The 18965-nt window shown below is 36.1% G+C and overlaps 1 protein-coding gene across 17 annotated transcripts in view; it reads right to left on the bottom strand.

The window, feature by feature from the left end:
- ZNF438 (zinc finger protein 438) overlaps positions 1–18965 on the bottom strand; it is a 175972-nt gene that overhangs the window by 101705 nt on the left and 55302 nt on the right. For 7 of the 17 annotated variants that reach the window (XR_010339527.1, XR_010339528.1, XM_064368508.1 and 4 more), the window contains exons 5-7: positions 18064–18167; positions 14690–14807; positions 469–545 (exon numbers count right to left, since the gene is read on the bottom strand). The exons of 2 other annotated variants lie outside the window; for them this stretch is intronic. The gene's annotated coding sequence lies outside the window, so the exon portion shown is untranslated. The remainder of the gene's footprint in view (positions 1–468; positions 546–14689; positions 14808–18063; positions 18168–18965) is intronic. 8 more of the 17 variants (XM_064368507.1, XM_064368512.1, XM_012445658.3 and 5 more) reach the window with 4 other exon arrangements.

Raw genomic sequence — 18965 nt, 5'->3', positions numbered from 1 at the left:
TTTTTTTTCTTTGCATACCTGTGTCTGAGTAAGGTAGTTAAATGTTAATTAACAAAGTATTTCTTTAAATAAGACATATAAATCATACAGAAAAGTTGTAGAAAGACTTTAAAAACTAAAATATATATATATTATCAGCTACAATGGAAAAAACATTTCAAAAGCATTGTTTGGCACTTAGGACTTTATGACTAGACTTGATACAAATAAGGATGATTTTAAGGTGTTAGTCTCATTTTAAAAAATAACATCATGAGTTTAAAACTGAACATTTTATTTTTATAAGCATGAGAAATTTAATAAGAAATTATCTTTGTATTATTTCCCAAGAGCAGTGATTCAATATACAAGGTAACTAAAAGATATGCTGAGAAATTTGAAAGTTGAGATGTCCAAGTTAGTGAACTTAATTCTTTGCATTTTAAATAAACCTTAAGCTGGTACCAAGATAGATGTGAGCAGACTTACCCGAAGTGATTTGACTTAGCAAATGTCTTCTAACTTTAACACTTCAGTACTGGACGGGAAATGGGATTCGTTTTTATCTGAAAACAAATGTAGTGGAAATAACGAAATTAAAAGAATTTCTAGGTACCTTATAAGAGCCAATCAGATGACTGCACCTGAAAGACCACAAAAGAGGTATATGACATTCTATAAAATTTACATTTCTTATACCAGGTATAAGTTAAGAACCTAAAATAAAAATCTCAAGCTGGGCTCAAAGACTTCTAAAGTAGGAGATATATTGTCTTCACATATTTTTATGTCCATCTTCTAAAAATTCTAGAAAATATATTATTAGATGTTTAAGACTGATTTAAACTGAATTATTTAAAATTTAGCTGTATTTGTGTCCTATTCAGTATCATGGGGAACAGGGAGCTATGAAGTTGAATAAGAGTTTGTTCTTAAGAAATACAAACTTCAATAAGAGGCCAACATGGAGAAATGCCAGATGTAGGTGATGGGGAAAGGCAGCAAATCACACTGCCATGTGTGTACCTATGTAACAATCTTGCATGTTCTTCACATGTACCCCAAAACCTAAAATGCAATAAAAAAAAAAGAAAGAAAGAAAGGGCAGAGGAAGGGCTGAAAGGGGGAAACTGGCTAGATTTTGCCCACTGGTATTTTTTCTGGGGTAAATTGTCACCTGAACAGCATCCTTCGATTAAAAATGAAATAACAACAACAAAAAAAAAACTCTGTATCGAGATATATGTAGTAAGTGCTAAAAGTGACATAAGGTGCTACAGGGTTTTGGAGCAGGTTAATCACTACAGGGAAAATGTGGGAAGCCTTGCCTTATGGACTGAATACAAAGAAAGGGAAATGGGGAGGGAGATCGATAAGGACTAGGATTTGGGGCTGAGATTATACTCTAAGAGGTTGAATGCTAGATTCAGTGCATGGGGCTTTATTTTATATATAAAGAGACATCAAGGGTGTTTGGCAGAAAACACATTCAAATTTGTATTTTAAAAGATGGCTCTGTTTTTTGAGTATAAGTTAACCATGAGAAAATTCAAAATGCAGTGAAATCTGTTTTGTTACTACAGTAGTCAAGATGAAAAGAAATCAGAGTAACTGCAATAAAAGTGAAAAGTTTAAAATTCTCTGAAGATACACTTGAAAGTGAGAACCAGAATAACCAACTAAACAATTATGCAAGACTGAGACCTGAAACCATCACCAACATTCAGTTATAAGGTCACAATAGACCTTTCTTTCCCATCAGAACCATGTATTGTTTACATCAACCATGAACTTAAGAAATCAACCAATCCAATGACTCACTTCATTTGTGACAGCCTGTCCTAGAATTTCGGAGCTCCAATGTATAATTAATAAAAAACCTTATACAAATTTTCTCTAAGGAGGTATCATTTCAGAATCATCTCTGTAGTCTTGTTTGCTGCACTAAATCAGAACAGTTTGTACATCTCCTAAAAGGTTTATTTTAGAAGCGGCCTTCCACAAAAGATTGTCATCTATCAATGAAGTCATCAAAGAAGAGCAAAAGAAGAGAGTGAGCCCTGTCCTGCTTTTTCAGGGCAGAAGAACTGGTAAGAACTTACTAGTCACTAGTACCTCTGGAATACCTTTCAGAAAGGCAATAAAAGTGAACAAAGATTTCCAATAATTGGAAGATTTTTTTTAAAGGCAAAAAAGTGAGTTAACCAATAAATTTTAGTCTTCTAAGAAGCCTGATACACTTTGAAAGTGAAGCTGAATCTTTAACAAGGTTTTTGTTGTTTTTTTTTTTTTTTTTTTTCATTTTTAATGCTAGTAAAGAGAAGAAATATAAAGGGAGAATGGTAAATAATGGAACAAATTCAAGAGCAGATGGGAACAAGAACTTTAGTACAGTTAGACATTAAAGAGGAGAAACAGTTGTTTCTCTATGGTTAGAAACAGAGGAAAGGATGGGTGACGATATAAACATTTTGTGTGTAAGGGAGTAACATTGAGGGACTTCAGGCGCAATGGCAAGACCATCTATTGAGACAGAGGGAGAGGGAAAGGGAGGAGGAGAGAAGAAGGGAGAAAAAGAGATGAAGAGAAAGTGTATGAATGAAAAAATATTTGAATTTAAGAGTTAAGATAAAAACACTGCCAGAGAAGAAGAAAACAGAAAAGAGGGGCTTTCGGTATTTAAGATATTGGAACAATTCTGATTGGCATAACTGAGAAAGTTAAAAAACTATGAGTTCTGAGTATCAGAAACTCAAAAATAAGGATGTGGAGAAACAGATTACTGCCACATGGTGAGGGCTGACAGTACTTTCAAGCCCGGTACTGACATCATAGAAGAATTTGGAGCAGTGTCCTGGAAGTCAACCAATAACAGGAATTAGAAAGGGAGACAATAGTGAAAAATTTATAAGAAAAGGAACTAATGAACAAAGGTGGCCTTATAATGAATAGTGCTGAGCCTCGAATTGACACTGGTGAGCAAAGGTACACATCAACCCTCCTTTAAAAGCTAGGATTTTTAAAATGCCATGCTTTTTCTTGAGACGGTAAAAAAAAAAAAAAAAAAAAAATTGCTGTCTTTGCCAGGTTTAAATTTTGATGGAGTAGAAGGGAGAACAGTTATGAAAAAAGATCAAAGCTATAATAACTTGTTCACAATAGAGCACAAGGTCCAAAGGACATAAGGAACTGAAAGTAAGTCAGCAGTGGACTAACCGTGGGTTCCATCTGAACTGGGAAGGCGTGACTGCTTGGAAAAAGAGACTATAATAAGGGCATTACCTAAGTTGTAGGTGACAAAACACCAACCTTTCTCCCTCTTTCTGGCACATCTGTTTGGTGAGAAAGGGTAAAAGACTGGCCACGTGTGTCATTGTTCTCTGACTCTCAGAACTTGCTTGCCCAAACGCACATGCACTGTCCAATCATCTATATACTAAACACCACTGGGCAAGTTAAGTCAATCCAATTTCAAGGGGTAGGAAGACTAGACGCAATGCTAAGTGTACTCTTTTACCTAGTTTCTCCATAAACAAAACTGATATCTTCATTCTCATCTTAAGTCTACTGAACGAATTCAGAGGTTAGAATAAAAAGTGACATCATTAGTTGGTCCCTTCCAAACTCCAACAACAGGATGCAAAGTAAACAAATGGAAAGTAGTATGAAGAAAACTATATGAGGGGTGAGTTGAGGGGAGAACCCGCCAGCTACAGTGGTTTTAAATTTCTAGACACATTCCAGGACTTAATACAGAGACCTAATTCAGTTGATGAATGCCTCTAGAGATGGGGAGATTTCTGATTAAGGAGTCGATATCTCTAACAGATACAGCAGTATTCAGATTTTTTATTGCTGAATACAGCAGTATTCAGATTTTTTTGAGTCATTTTTATGTTGTATTTTTCAAGGAATCTGTTTCTTTCATTAAACTGTCAAACGTATTGACATAAAATTATTCATAATATTTTCTTATCCCTTATGTATTTCCTGGATCTCTATTAATGTTTCCTTTTTATTCTTATGTTGTTAATTTGAACTTTCTTTTTTTGTATAGGAGTTTGTCAATTTTATTAATGTTTTCAAAGAAACGACTTTTGGTTTTGTTGATTTTCTCCATTTTACGCCTAGTACTGTTCCAGATTTCTGTGTGTGTGTGTGTGTGTGTGTGTGTGTGTGTGTGTGTGTGTGTGTTTTACTGATATTCTGCCTATTTGCTCTATCAATTGAGAGAAAAGTGAGAAAGTGTTGAGATATCTAACTGTATTAGATTTATCTATTTCTCTTTCTGTTCTGTCCATTTTTGCTTCAAGTGTTTTAAGGCTCTGTTACTAGGCTTATAGACATTTAGAATTATGTCTTTTTAATTAATTGATTCTTACATCGTTACAAAATAGAATACTGCTAGTATTATTTCATGTTTTGTGTTTATTTTATTGGATATTAATATAGCTCCCTTCAGTTTTCTTTATGATTACTATCCGCATGATATCTCTTTCGATTCTTTTACTTTTAACCTCTTTGTATATATTTGAAGGGAATATTTTGTAGACAGTATATTTAGGTTGTGCTACTTTATCCAGCCTAATGATCTCTGACTTTAGAATACTTAGATCATTTCAACTTAATGTAATTATTTACATGGTTGGATTTGAATGAACCATCTTGTTCTTTTCTATCTGTCCCAATCTGTTCTTGTTCCCCTTTCCTTTTATTCTGTCATATTTGAAATTGAATATTTTTTAGTTTTCCATTTTATCTCCACTACTGGCCTATTATAAACATACTTGCATCTTTGTAGTTTTAGTGATTGCTCTCATGTTTAAAATATGCACATCTAACCTGTCACAACATAACTTCAAATATTACACAACTTCACATACAAAATATAAAAATTTTATAACAAAATGTATCTATTTCTGCCTTCCTGTCTTTTGTGCTACTGTCAGCACAGTCTAACTACTGTAGGACTGTTATACTAGAGAAGCTATATGTAGGTCCTCTGGCTGACAATCCCAGATAAAACTAGGTTTTGGGTTATCCTTGTCAAAGTGCCAGGAATGTGATTACAGCTATCTTCAATCCTCCAGACCCCACTGAGCTCATTCTCGAGTTGAAGGCCACCAAGTGACCTCAGGTGATGCTACATGAACAAGAATACCCACCAGCTGAGGCTGCCCTTTTCTCTGTCTCACAAATTGTGAGGTGCAATAAAATGGCTATTGTCTTAAGATGATGTGCTTAGGTAATCTGTTACACAGAATTAGATAACCGTAACAGAATCTAGTACAGGGAAGTTAAATTGTATAACAAAATCTTAAAACATGTGGCATTGGTTTTAGGACCAGAGGTGAGCAGAAGCTCTAAGTGACTTAAGACAACTGTTAGTGAAGGCTTGAACAACATTAATGAAAACCTTATAGCAGACAGAGAAAGAACTCTTCTTATGCAGGGGAAGGTTTGTAACACTGTTCCTTGCATGAAATAGAAAAGACAAAATATACTCCATAAAGTGGTAAATTTGGCTAGGAAGATTTTTAGGCAGCAGGTTGAAACTCGTGGTCTCTTGTGCTACCTATAAGTCATGTCTACACAAAGATAAACTGATGAAAGAACTGTTGCATTTTCATGTAGAATTTAGAGGAAAATTTTTAAAGAACTAGGACTTGATCTTTTCAAAACTGAACAGTTTCTCATCCCCATTATCTCTCGAGAGAAAAGTAAGAAAAAGCTTCAGAGTTATAGAACTACTATTAAGGCTTGGGGTCTACCAGTAAAGCATGGTTTCAGGACAAAAATCTCCATGGCATGGCTGTAAAACACCTTGCTGAGACTGCAAAATTATTTAAAATTGTATCTAGTTCAGTTCCAAGAATCTTAAGAATATGACACTTAGACTCTGTTCTGAGACAAAAGGCCTCTAAGAATCTTGATGATGTGCACTTTGGACTCTTAAATAGACAGAAAAGCTCATAAGAATCTTATGGGTGTTATTTCAAACTATCTTGACTCAGTATGAAAAAAAAATGCCACTCTAAAATAAACGTGGGTTGGCCTCTGAATAATGGAGTGGGTTATAATTAGATACACAGGAAGCCCACAAAGTTTTAAAAATCATTACATCAGCTTGCACTGAAAGGGACAGAGATAGTACAAAATGAAAACATGCTTCTGAACTCTCAAATTTCTACAGCCAGAAAGGCTGAAAAGGCTACTCAATTGCAAGAAATGACCATTTCTTACAGAAAAAGGATGACTCTGAATTGAGAAGGCAAAACCTGGAGCCACAGAGAATCACAATCAGGAGGCAAGACTACCCTAATAAAAGAACTAACAGCAGGAGATCAAAATTTCTATGAACCAGTGAAGCTATATGTCTCTGGTTTCCCTATTTGTGAACAGGAATGTTCACTGCAGCTACTCTATGACTGCCTCTTCATTATATTGTTGGGTTGTCATCTCTTCAGCTACACTTGAGATTCCTGAACAGTGTACTTGTTGTAAATAAGTTCCTGAACTTTAAGACTCAGGCTAAAGAACAATTGGAAAAGAATTTTTGGATTCTTGGAAGTGGGTGAGTATACAGGGAACATAGGAATAGACTGAATCATTTGTGACCAGATAGTGGACTGTGGTGGATTAAAGATGACCACAAATGTTTTGATACTTCTTCCACTGAAAGGTCATGCCTATGTCTTCTCTCAGTAAAACCAGGAGGACTCTGTGACTCCTCTGACGAATAGAATACAGTGGAAGTGATATGGCACCACTTTTCAGTTTTAGGCTTTAAGACATTGGCAGCTTCCACGTTTTATCTCCAGGAAAATTCACTCTAGAAGCCCCAAGCCACAGTAATTAGAAGTCTGACTATGCTGAGACTACCATGCTAGAAAGCTCATGTAGATTTAGCCTTCCATCTCTTCCCAGGCACCCTGTATATATATGTATCTCGGATCCTTCAGAGCATTCCATCCACAAGCAGAATACCACCCAGTGATCTCAGTCAATGCAACATGCAACCAAAAATCACCACGCTGGGACCCGCCTGAATTCTCAACCCATAGAACCATGAGCTAAATGAGAGCTGTTGTTTTACACCACTGAATATTGGGGCAATTTATTAAGTAGTAACCTATTATTACAATGTTGATTTTTGTAATTTATGTTTTTAGTTGTTCCAGAAGCCACAATGTCCCATTATCACCTTCTACAACATAACTGAAAGCAGAAGCCTAAACCTAGTTATTTTGCAGAAGCAATTTGCAAAGTCCTTTATAAGGTAAAATCATTTTTGAGAGGCCAATTTTCTCTGAGATATTATAAAACAAACAATTTTCCAAACACAATATACACCAACTAAATCATTGCAATTATAACCAACCATTTTCGTCTTACTAAATAAACTATTGTACATACATAATCAAGCCAAAGGATTCATCCGCAGGCTCTCCTTCAGTTCATTTAACACAGTTATTTAGTCACTTTCTCATGATTGAAGCAAGAGTGGGATTACAAATATAAAATTAAGACCATTTATGGTACTCTAAAGCAGTGATTTTCAGACACAACATAGAAAATACCAATGTGAGATAGATAAATGAAATATAAAAAAGGGAATAACTGTCAATGAAACGATAAACTACGTTTATGTAAATATGTATGTGACCAAACTGGTATCTTTTTAAAGTTTATTTTTGACACACAATAATTGTATATATTTATGGAATACAGTGTGATATTTTGATACTTGTCATTTTTTGACGAGAACATTCAAAGCCTCTCTTCTATTTTGAAATAACGTTATTAACTACGGTCACCCTACTGTGCCATAGAACACCAGAACTTATTCCTCCTATGTGACTGTAGCTTTTCACCTGTTGACCAACCTCTCCCCATTTCTCCTATCTCCTCCCCAGCCAGAGGTAACCACTATTCTACTTTCTACTTCTATGAGATAAACTTTTTTCCATTCCACATATAAAGGAGATGACTGGCTTATTTCACTTAATATAATGTCCTCTGGGTTCATCCATGTTCACTGCAAATGACAGAATTCATTCTTTTCTATGGCTGAAAAGCATTTCACTGTGTATATATGCCATATTTTCTCTATCCATTCATATACTAATAAACACTTAGGTTGATTCCATATCTTGGCTATTTTAACTAGTGCTGCAATAAACATAGGAGGGCAGATATCTCTTCAACAACATACTGATTTCACTTATTTTGCGTATATACCCAGTATAGTGAAATTGTTAGGTCATATGGTAGTTCCATTATTAATATTTTAAAGAACTTCCACACTGTTTTCTATTATGGCTATACTAATTTACATTCCCCCCAACAGTATAAATTAAGAGTTCCCTTTTCTCCAGATCCTTGCCAGGATTTGTTAATTTTTTTGGTCTTTTTGGTAACAGCCATTCTAACTGGAGTAAGATGATAATCTCATTATTGATTTGATTTTGCGTTTCCCTGATAAGTGATGTTGAACACTTTTTCATATGCCTGTTGCCATATGTCTTCTTTTGAGAAATATCTATTCGGATCTTTTCCCATGTTAGCAATCAGATTGTTTGCCTGCTTTTTGCTACTGAGTTGTTTAGATTCCTTACACATTCTGGGTATTAACCCCGGCAGATGTACAGTTAGCTAACATTTTCTCCCATTCTTTAGGTTGTCTCTTCACTCTTCATTGTTTCCTTTGCTGTACAGAAGCTTTTAAGTTTGATGTAATCTCATTTGTTTCTTTTGCTTTCCTTGCCTATGCTTTTGAGGTCTTACCCATACAAACCTTGTCCAGACCAATGTCATGAAGTGTTTCTGCTATGTTTTATTCCAGTAGTTTCATAGTTTGTCTTTAATCCATTTTGAGTTGATGTTGGTAAGAAACAGGCACCTAGTTTCTGCACATGGATATCCAGCTTCCTAGCACCATTTATTTCAGAGGATGTCCTTTCCCCAATGTGTGTTCTTAGCATGTTCATCAAAAATCAACTGGTTGTAATATATGGATTTATTTCTGGATTCTCTATTCTGTACCACTGTCCTATGTGTCTGTTTTTATGTGTGCTGCATGCTGTTTTGGTTACTATTGGTTAATATGGTTATTATTCTTTAAAACATTTTGAGAGGAATTGACATTATTTCTTCTTTACATGTTCAGCAGGAAAAGCATCAGGGTTTGGGCTTTTCTTTGATACACTAATTCTTATTACTGATTCAATTTTGTTACTCATTATTGGTGTACTCAGGTGTTCTATTTCTTTATGATTCTGTCTTGGTAGGTTAACTGACTTTTGACCTTCCTGTGCCTAGATATTTATATTTTTCTTGAGGTTTGGAAATGCTTTGTAGTATAATTTGAAGTCAGGTAGTGTGATGCCTCCAGATTTGTTCTTTTTCTCAAGATTCCTTTGGCTACTCAAGGTCTTTTGTAGTTCCATTCTTGGGATTAAGTCATACCACCAAAGAATAGTATTCCTGGCCTAGTACTTTTGCTGATCTCCTCCCTATTCACCCAGCAGGGCTGTATTTATCAAAGTGCCTTTGATGTTAGGCTACCAGACCATATAGAGAAGGGGCTCAAGAAACAGGTCTTTAGAAGAGAGTCTTCAGTTATTTACTGTGACGATACTGTTTAAGGACAGACTTGATTACACTGCAGTATAACTAAAATGATATATTTTCCTTTGAATTATAATTATTAGGCTTCTCCTAAAATATTGACTTTTTTTTAAGATGGAATCTCACTGTCACACACACTGGAGTGCAGTGGCTCAATCTTGGCTCACTACAACCTCCACCTCCCGAGTTCAAGCAATTCTCCTGCCTCAGCCTGCTGAGTAGCCTGGATTACAGGCATGTGACACCACGCCCAACTAATTTTTGTAATTTTAGTAGAGACAGGTTTCACCATGTTGGTCAGGCTGGTCTCAAACTCCTGATCTCAGGTGATCCACCCGCCTCAGTCTCCCAAAGTGCTGGGATTACAGGCATGAGCCACCGTGCCTGCCTAATATTGATAAATTTTAACCTTGTGAACAACAGAAAACAAATCTCATCTTGAGAAGTGTCTTCTTAGAGAGCTTAGAGCAAAATCTGGATCCATCTCAAGCAAAATATAGGAGCTTTTATAAGATGTAATGTGTGTCCTATCCTTACTCCATTTGTACCACTTTTATAATTTTGATAAGGTATAATTTATATACCATAAAATTAATCATTGTCCATTGAACAGTGGACAGTTCAATGAAGTTTCATTCCATTTTTAGAGGACTAAAAGATACTAAATGGATGCAATCATTACTACAATCCAGTTTCCCATTATCTCTCCCAATTCCTTTGAGTTCATATGCAGGCAATTCCTGCTCCTACCCCCAGTTCCCCTCTGATCTTCTCACTCACTCAATCAGTTCCCCTTTTCTAGACATTTCATAAGTGAAATCATACAATCTGTACTCTATTGAGTCTAGTTCCTTTCACGTAACACAATAGTTTTAAGTTTCATCCATGCTGCAGCATATATCAATATTTTCTTCCTTTTTCATTGCTGAATAGTATTCCAATGTACAGATAAGCCACATTTTGTTTATTCATTTACCAGGTTATGGACATTTGGATTTTTTTCATTTTTATTAATGTCTATTATAAATAATGTTTCCAAGAGCAATTACATACAAGTCTTTGTGTGAGCATATGTTTTCATTTCTGTTAGACAGATTTCAAGAATTGGAATTGGTAGGTTTATATGGTACAATGATTAAAAATTATGTATCAATTTGGCTGGACCATAGCACCCAGATATTTGGTCAAACATTATTCTTGAAATTTCTGCAAGAGTAATTTTGGACAAGATCTGCGTTTAGTCTAGTAGACTTTGAGTAGAGCAGATGGTCCTGCATTATATGAGGGGGCTTCGTCTAATTAGCTGAAGGCCTAAATAGAACAAAAGGCTGACCTCCCTGGGAAAAAGGGAATTCCCCAGTCTGCAACATTGGCTCTTCCTCATCTTCCAGCTGACTGCCTTCGGACTCAAACTGCAATCCTTTTCTCAGTCTCCAGCCTCTGCTGGTTTCCTCCATCAGATACACCAAGACGCCACAACTGCATGAGCCAATTCCTTAAAATAAATTTCTTCATATATATATGTATACACACACACAAACACACACACACCTGATTAGTCCTGTTTCTCTGGAGAACCTTACTGCATATGGTAAGTTGGTTTAACTTTAAAAGAAATAGCCAAACTATTTTCCAAAGTGGCTGTAACAATTTACATTCCTACCAACAATGTATAATATGAGAGTTCCTGTTTCTCCACATCCTAGACACGATATATCGTCCTTTTTGTTACAGCCATCCTAGGGGGTGTAATCTCATTGTGGTATCTCATTGCGTTTTTAATGTGCATTTTCCTAATGACTAATGATGCTCACTGTGGTTACATGTGGCTATTAATCATTCTCATGTCTCTTCAGATGAAGTTTCTATTCTGTTCTTTTGCTCTTTAAGTTGGGTTGTTTGCCTTATTATTCACTTATAATTCTTTACATGTTTTGGATACAAGTTCTTCGTCACACATGATTTGCAAATTTTTTCTCCCAGTCTGCAGCCTGTCTTTTTAGTTTCTTCCCAATGTCTTTTGTAGCATAAAAATTTTAATTTTAATTAAATCAAATTCATCAATTTTTTATCTTATGGCTTATGCTTCTGGTATCATACCTAACAACTCTGCCTAATCCAAGGTCATAAAGTTTTTTTTTTTTTTTTTTTTTTTTTTTTTGAGACGGAGTTTCGCTCTTGATACCCAGGCTGGAGCGCAATGGCGCGATCTCGGCTCACCGCAATCTCCGCCTCCTGGGTTCAGGCAATTCTCCTGCCTCAGCCTCCTGAGTAGCTGGGATTACAGGCACGCGCCACCGTGCCCAGCTAATTTTTTGTATTAGTAGAGACGGGGTTTCACCATGTTGACCAGGATGGTCTCGATCTCTTGACCTCGTGATCCACCCGCCTCGGCCTCCCAAAGTGCTGGGATTACAGGCTTGAGCCACCGCGCCCGGCCATTTTTTTTTATGCTTCCTTTTAGAAGTTTTATAATTTCAGCTCTTATGTTTAGGCCCATCATTCATTTTCAGTTAATTTTTGTGTATGATTATTGTGAAGAAGTTAATTTTCGTATATGACATCCAATTGTTCCAGCACCATTTGTTGAAAAAAATAACCCTTTCTCTATTTAATTGTCTTAGCAGCTCTTTCGAAAATCAATGGACCACAAATGTAAATGTTTATTTCTGGACTCTCAGTTCCTCTCCATTGATTTATATGCTTATCCTATGCCACTGCCATGTTGTCTCGAATACCATCACTTTAAATTGGGTTTTGAAATGGGGATGTATAAATCCTCCAATTTTGTTCTTTTACCCATTTATTTTAAATTTTATTTGATCCAACTGTACTAAGTATACTTATTAATATCACCTTAAATCCTTTCTTAGACAAGATAGATATACATGCAAAAATAAAATAGGCTATATTTTAAAGATGTTTTCAAAAGAACATAATCCTTTTAGGATTTCAACCATTAACATATTTCCGTAGGACTGACAAATTAAGTTTTCCCACCCCCTACACTCACGTCAACAAACATACTGAATGCCTACTATGTTCCAGGCACAGTGCAAGGTTAGTTGCCAAAGATACAGAGAAAAATAATACAGAGTTGCTCATTTAGCACATAAATATACAATGATGGCACAGTATATTAACAACAGGTACGTACAAGATAAAGGACAAAAGATATTAATCCAGTCCTGTCAGATTTATCTTACTTTAAGCCTATTTCTTAAAAAGTTTTACAAATTTTGTTATTTTCTAAACAAAACATGTTTAAAACTACCAGACAGGCTAGTACTTACCAAAGCTTGAAATAAGAAATTCTCTTGTAAAGTACTGGTTCTGTCCATCAGTTTAGGTCTTTAAATTTGCTTTTTCTTCTTAAGGTTACAAAAGGCAAAAGGGAAAAGTCTCATTTCACCTCTGACCCACCCTACTCTTCCCCACAGAGGTAACTTCTGTTATGCTCTGTCAACTCCTGATTGTACAGAACAACAAGCTATAGAAGATACAGATAGTAAGAACTCAAAATACTCAGATCAATCTCAAACTTTATTTTAGACTTAGAAGCTTCAGCCTCCTTCCCACTAAACTTGACATCAGAATAACTAGTAAAACTTATAAGTTACTCATTTTCCTTCTTCCTCCCAACCTATGCCCCAGAAAAGGTAGAGATTAACAGAAAAAGACATAAACAACATATCTCTATAATGTGCATGTGTGTATGAAAGTTTCTAGTGCACATTCCTGAAACTTTTTAAGAGATTTTAATATGTGTTCTTAAAAAATAAAGTAAGAAAGGAAGGAAGTTGGAAGGAAGGAAAGAAGAAAGGGGTGGGTGTTTCCAAGTTCAAATACATTTGGGAAACACTGGGTTAAATAAAATACCAATATACACTATGTTAAATCCATTGTGATTGCTCCCACCTTTCCTAAAATTAGCAGACCACCAAAACATTTAATCATGGGTCACTTAGTAATATCTTGAAAGAATATAGATCTTTACAAAAATACAGTGTGCAAAGCAAGTTGGATATAGCTTCCAGCTTATTGTCACACTGGCAGCAATTCATATAGCTGAACAAGGGTGGATATTCAGAATCATGCACAAGGTCACATCAATTTGCTACTGGCCAAAAGACTAAAAAATAAAATAAAAATAAAGTGAGTAGACTGTCTCAAGATTCTATCTTTACTGTGTTGGAAAAACTGGTTTCATTTCTGTGCGGCATTATTTTTCCTTTAGCTGTATAATGAAAGAATATAAAACTAGACAGATGTTTGACTCCAAAATTAAATGCACTAATGGGTTTGCTTTTAATAAGTAAATATAATCAAAGAGTCTCAATATAAATTCTATTCATTTTAAAATCTGCTTTACAAAACAAAAAATAGGATTTAAATAGTTTGTAATACTAGTAAATGCTTTATTGTAAAAGAAACTTAAAGAGATTGGCCAGGCACGGTGGCTCACAACTGTAATCCCAGCACTTTGGGAGGCCAAGGCAGGTAGGTCACCTGAGGTCAGGTGTTCAAGACCAGCCTGGCCAACATGGTGAAACCCTGTCTCTACAAAAATGCAAACATTAGCTGGGCATGGTGGTGGATGCCTATAATCCCAGTTTCTCAGGAGGCTGAAGCAGGAGAATCACTTGAACCTGGGAGGCAGAGGTTGCAGTGAGGTGAGATCGAGCCACTGCAATCCAGCCTAGGCGACAAGAGCAAAACTCTGTCTCAAAAAAAAAAAAAAAAAAGAAAAGAAACTTTTAGTGGCTAACAGAAACTGCTATAAAATTATGATATTTACCTATAATGATAAATATTGATAGCCACCTATGTGTAGAAAAATAGTGAATTTGGAAATATCTCCTTATATGTTAGGATTCAAATCAAGATATTACTCAGCAATGAGCGCTATTAAATTTGCCAATGAGGCCAGGCGTGGTGGCTCACGCCTATAATCCCAGCATTTTGGGAGGCTGAGGTGGGTGGATCATGAGGTCAGGAGTTCAAGACCAGCCTGGCTAAGATGGTAAAACCCCACCTCTACTAAAAACTACAAAAATTAGATGGGCATGGTAACAGGTACCTGTAATCCCAGTTACTGTGAAGGCTGTGGCAGGAGAATTGCTGGAACCTGGGTGGCAGAGGTTACAGCGAGCCGAGATCGCACCACTGCATTCCAGCTTGGGGGACAGAATGAGAATCTGTCTCAAAAAAAGAAAAAAAAAATTGCCAATGAAACTGAATCAGGCCTTCATTACCAAACTGTAGTCATGAGCAGTAACTTTTCAGTATATCTTACTCCTGTCTTCCTGCTGAAATTTTACTTGGGTGAAAAGTCTGGGAGGATTTCCTACTGAGGTGATCCTTATAGGAACTAAAATAGTGCTGTATGTCCTAGGTGGAAGCTTTTCTGAAATTCTACTTCAGGAGAAAACAGGAACAATTAAGTCACTGATGAAGAAAAGTTTCCACCATGCACTTAAGCACTTTTTTTTGGTTGTTTCTTCATTGCTGCTAGCGACAGGAAGTGTGATAACTGTCACCCTTGCTTATAAATGTCAGATAGGCTTACTCCTTATACTCAAGCCCCAACTATTTATTTAATGTCCTATTCAAGCTTCCATTAAATCTTTCACCACTCTCTAATTCAAGTAAAAATGATTTCTCCTTCCTCTAAGCTTCCTGATTCTTGTCCATGCCTCTCACTCAGCTTATAACCATACTTAACATACTTTAGGTTGCTATTTAACTTGATTAGTGTACATATCCTGTTCGTTGAGAAGTCTAGGACACTTCAGATGGCAGGGACAAGGTGGTGCACATCTCTGGAGAGCCCACAATACCAGACACAATGCTGTTTACACTAGCATTCTGCAAATATTTGTTGACTGACTGTCATTAGTATTCAGTGCTTTTCCTAGAAATAGTTAATTCTTGAGGGAAAATATAAGTGTTTTTCTATTATGAGAACAATGAATGTGCTTATTAGTTTCAGGAAATGTTAACAGACTATCTTTAATCGATGATTAAATATAGTCTTTTTTTCTATGACCAAGCATAAAATAAAAGGCTAGGTTAGCCAGGTATAGCTTACCTAAGGACTTGGGCACAGAATGTTGTGAGGAAATTAACTATTCAATGACAAAAGGACTCTCAACAGGATCTACCATTACAGATTAACAGGAAGGATGAGGGTAATATTTGTAGACATGCACACAATCACACACATATGGAACAATTACCTCAAACTATAAAAATCCTAGAAAAAACCTAGGAAATACCAGTCTGGACATTGGCCTTGGCAAGGAATTTGTAGCTAAGACTTCAAAAGCAATTGTACCAAAAAAATTGACAAGTGAGACCTAATTAAACTAAAGAGCTTTTGCATAGCAAAAGAAACTATCAACAGCATAAACGGACCTTACAGAATGGGAGAAAATATTCAAAAACTACACATCCAACAAAGGTCTAATATCCAGAATCTATAAGGAACTTAAGCAATTCAACAAGAAAATAACCCCATTAAAAAGTGGGCAAAGGACATGAACAAACACTTCACAGAAGAATACATAAAAGCAGCCAACAAATATATATATATATATAAAAGCTCAACTTCACTAATCATCAGAGAAATGCAAATCAAAACCAAAATGAGATACCATCTCATACCAGTCAGAATAGCTAGTATTAAAAAATCAAAAAATAACAGATGCTGGTGAGGCTGCAGAGAAAAGGGAACACTTACACACTGCTGGTGGGAATGTAAATTAGTTCAGCCACTGAGGACAGTAGTTTGGAGAGTTCTCAAAGAACTTAAAAACAGAACTATGATTCAGCCCAGCAATCCCATTACTGGGTATATACCTAAAGGAAAAAAATTGTTCTATAAAAAAGACACATGAACTCCAATGTTCATGACAGCACTATGCACAATAGCAAAGGCATGGAATCAACCAAGATGTCCACCAAAGAAAATGTGGTATATATACATCATGGAATAATATGCAGCCATAAAAAAAATTAAAAAAAAATGTCCTTGGCAGCAACATGGATGCAGCTGGAGGCCATTATCCTAAGGGAATTAACTCAGGAATGGAAAACTAAGTACTGCATATCCTTACTTAGAAGTGGGAGTAAAACATTAGGTACACATGGACACAAAGATGGCAGCTATAGACCCTGGGGACTACTAGACGAAGGAGAGAGGGAGTAGGGAGGCAAGAGTTGAAAAAGTAACTATTGGGTGCTATGCTCAGTACCTAGGTGACAGGATCATCTATACCCTAAACCTCAGCGTTACACAATATACCCATGTACCAAATCTGCACATGTACCCCCTGAATCTAAAATAAAAGTTGAAATGATTTTAAACTTTAAATTGATGTTACTTTAGGTTGCTGTTTAACTTGATTAGTGTACATATCCTGTTCATTGAGAAGTCTAGGACACTTTAGATGGCAGGGACAAGGTGGTGCACATCTCTGGAGAGCCCACAATACCAGGCACAATGCTGTTTACTCTAGCATTCTGCAAGTATTTGTTGAGTGACATTAGTATTCAGTGCTTTATAGTACCCAATACTTTGTCAACTATAACACACAATCGAATCAGAAGTTCTTACTCCATCCTTTATCTACTCTATGTAAAAAAAGATGTACATACTAAATGCATCACTCTTTATTATTAGGAATATTGTAAAAAAAAATAGAATCTACAAAAGTAATACAGGAGTCTTATTCATTCATTCAACAAACCATTATTGAAAACCCACTGCCTATAATTACCCAGCACTTTGGAAGCCAAAGTGGGAGGATCACTTAAAGACAGGAGTTCTAGACCATCCTGGGCAATATAGCAAGACCCTGTCTCTACAAAATAAAAAATAAAAAAATTAGCAGGGCTTGGTGGCATTTGCCTGTAATCCCAGGTACTCAAGAGGCTGAGGTGGGAGGATCACTTGAGCCCAGGAGTTTGAGGCTATAGTGGGCTATGATCATGCCACTGTACTATAGTCTGGGTGACCAAGTGAGCTCCTGTCTCAAAAAAAAAAAAAAGAAAAAGAAAATAAAAACCTATTGTGTGACAGGCTCTGTATTAGGCACTGGAGAACTAAATGTGAATGATTAATATCAGCAATTCATGTTGGCTCTCTAAAGCAGATTTAAACAGAACTAATCCAAAAATTCACCTACCCACCTCCCTGTAAAACTGTATTCCAGACAGTTAAGGGGCACTAAAAATATTTTATCTCATCGCTTAGAGCAATGCACACAGTTTACTTTGCCTAAACACTAGCAAACTTAAAATTATCCTAGAAACTCCTTCAAAGAGATACTGTTTCATTTCAGTCCCCAAGCCCCTAGCTTCCCAAGTTGTTGACTGAAAGATACAGAGAGGTGCTATAAGCAGTAAGAGCAAACTTACCCTCGGAGCCTTGTCCAAACAAAAGCTCCTTACCTGAGATTAAGGCAGTGTTGGCAAAAGTACTCCTTGTCCCTGTAAATTCATAAACAGCTGCTAAACCATTCTTATGCTTCACGGCGTAATACTGTCTTCTAAAACTTTAAAGGAAAAGGCAAAAACAGAAAGCCTTTTTGTCAACCACAAAAATTTATGTATTTTAAATTGTGGGGGAAAGATGAGCTGGTATATAATTTTAAAACCAGAGAAAAAGGAAATAAGTATCTCCCCAATGCTCAACTATAAACTTCTGAGAACTAATAAAGAAAAGCAAAAATATTGTAGTTTCAGCTAAGCTGCTTTGTATCTGAGGCAACTTAAAATGATCTACTGATTAAGTAGGCTAAAAGTGAGAAGGTAAGGTCAAAATTTATCCTTTTAGAATCAAAACCCATTTTTATAGTGTGTTTTAAAAAGAAAGGATGTAATCTTTAATATGTCCACAGGGTTTCATTCAACCAGAAACTCACTAAACTGTGACTGAATAGATTTAAAAATCTACAAAATTAACCTGACAACAATCTTGCCAAATTTCAATTTTAAAACTAATATGTTACTGCTCTGTTGTTGTTTTAAATTAAAGGGATTTCTTCTGGTGCTGCAAAGGAATGAATATTTAGCCTATCTCATCAAGGAAGGAACAATTTCTTGTCTTAAAAACAGGAGGTTCGCCTACATGATCACCTGGGACAAACTTGGCCAGTGCAAGCAGGCCAGAAGGTTACTGGAGCCTGGGAATGTTTAACATCAAGAAAGGAATTACAACTCAATAAGATCAGAGGGAATTACACAGGAAATGTGAACAGTAACCCTTTCATATCTCTGTACCTCCTCCCACTGCCTGTGATAAATGAAGTCCTGCTGCCGCCCAGTTATATGAATATACAAGCCAAGAGCAA

This window comes from Aotus nancymaae, unplaced genomic scaffold (genome assembly GCF_030222135.1).
Source record: "Aotus nancymaae isolate 86718 unplaced genomic scaffold, 86718_ANA_hifiasm-v0.15.2.pri h1tg000077l, whole genome shotgun sequence".
NCBI classification, from domain to species: Eukaryota; Metazoa; Chordata; class Mammalia; order Primates; family Aotidae; genus Aotus; species Aotus nancymaae.
The sequence above is the reverse complement of the archived record's forward strand: the minus strand, read 5'-3'. Positions and strand labels throughout refer to the sequence as shown.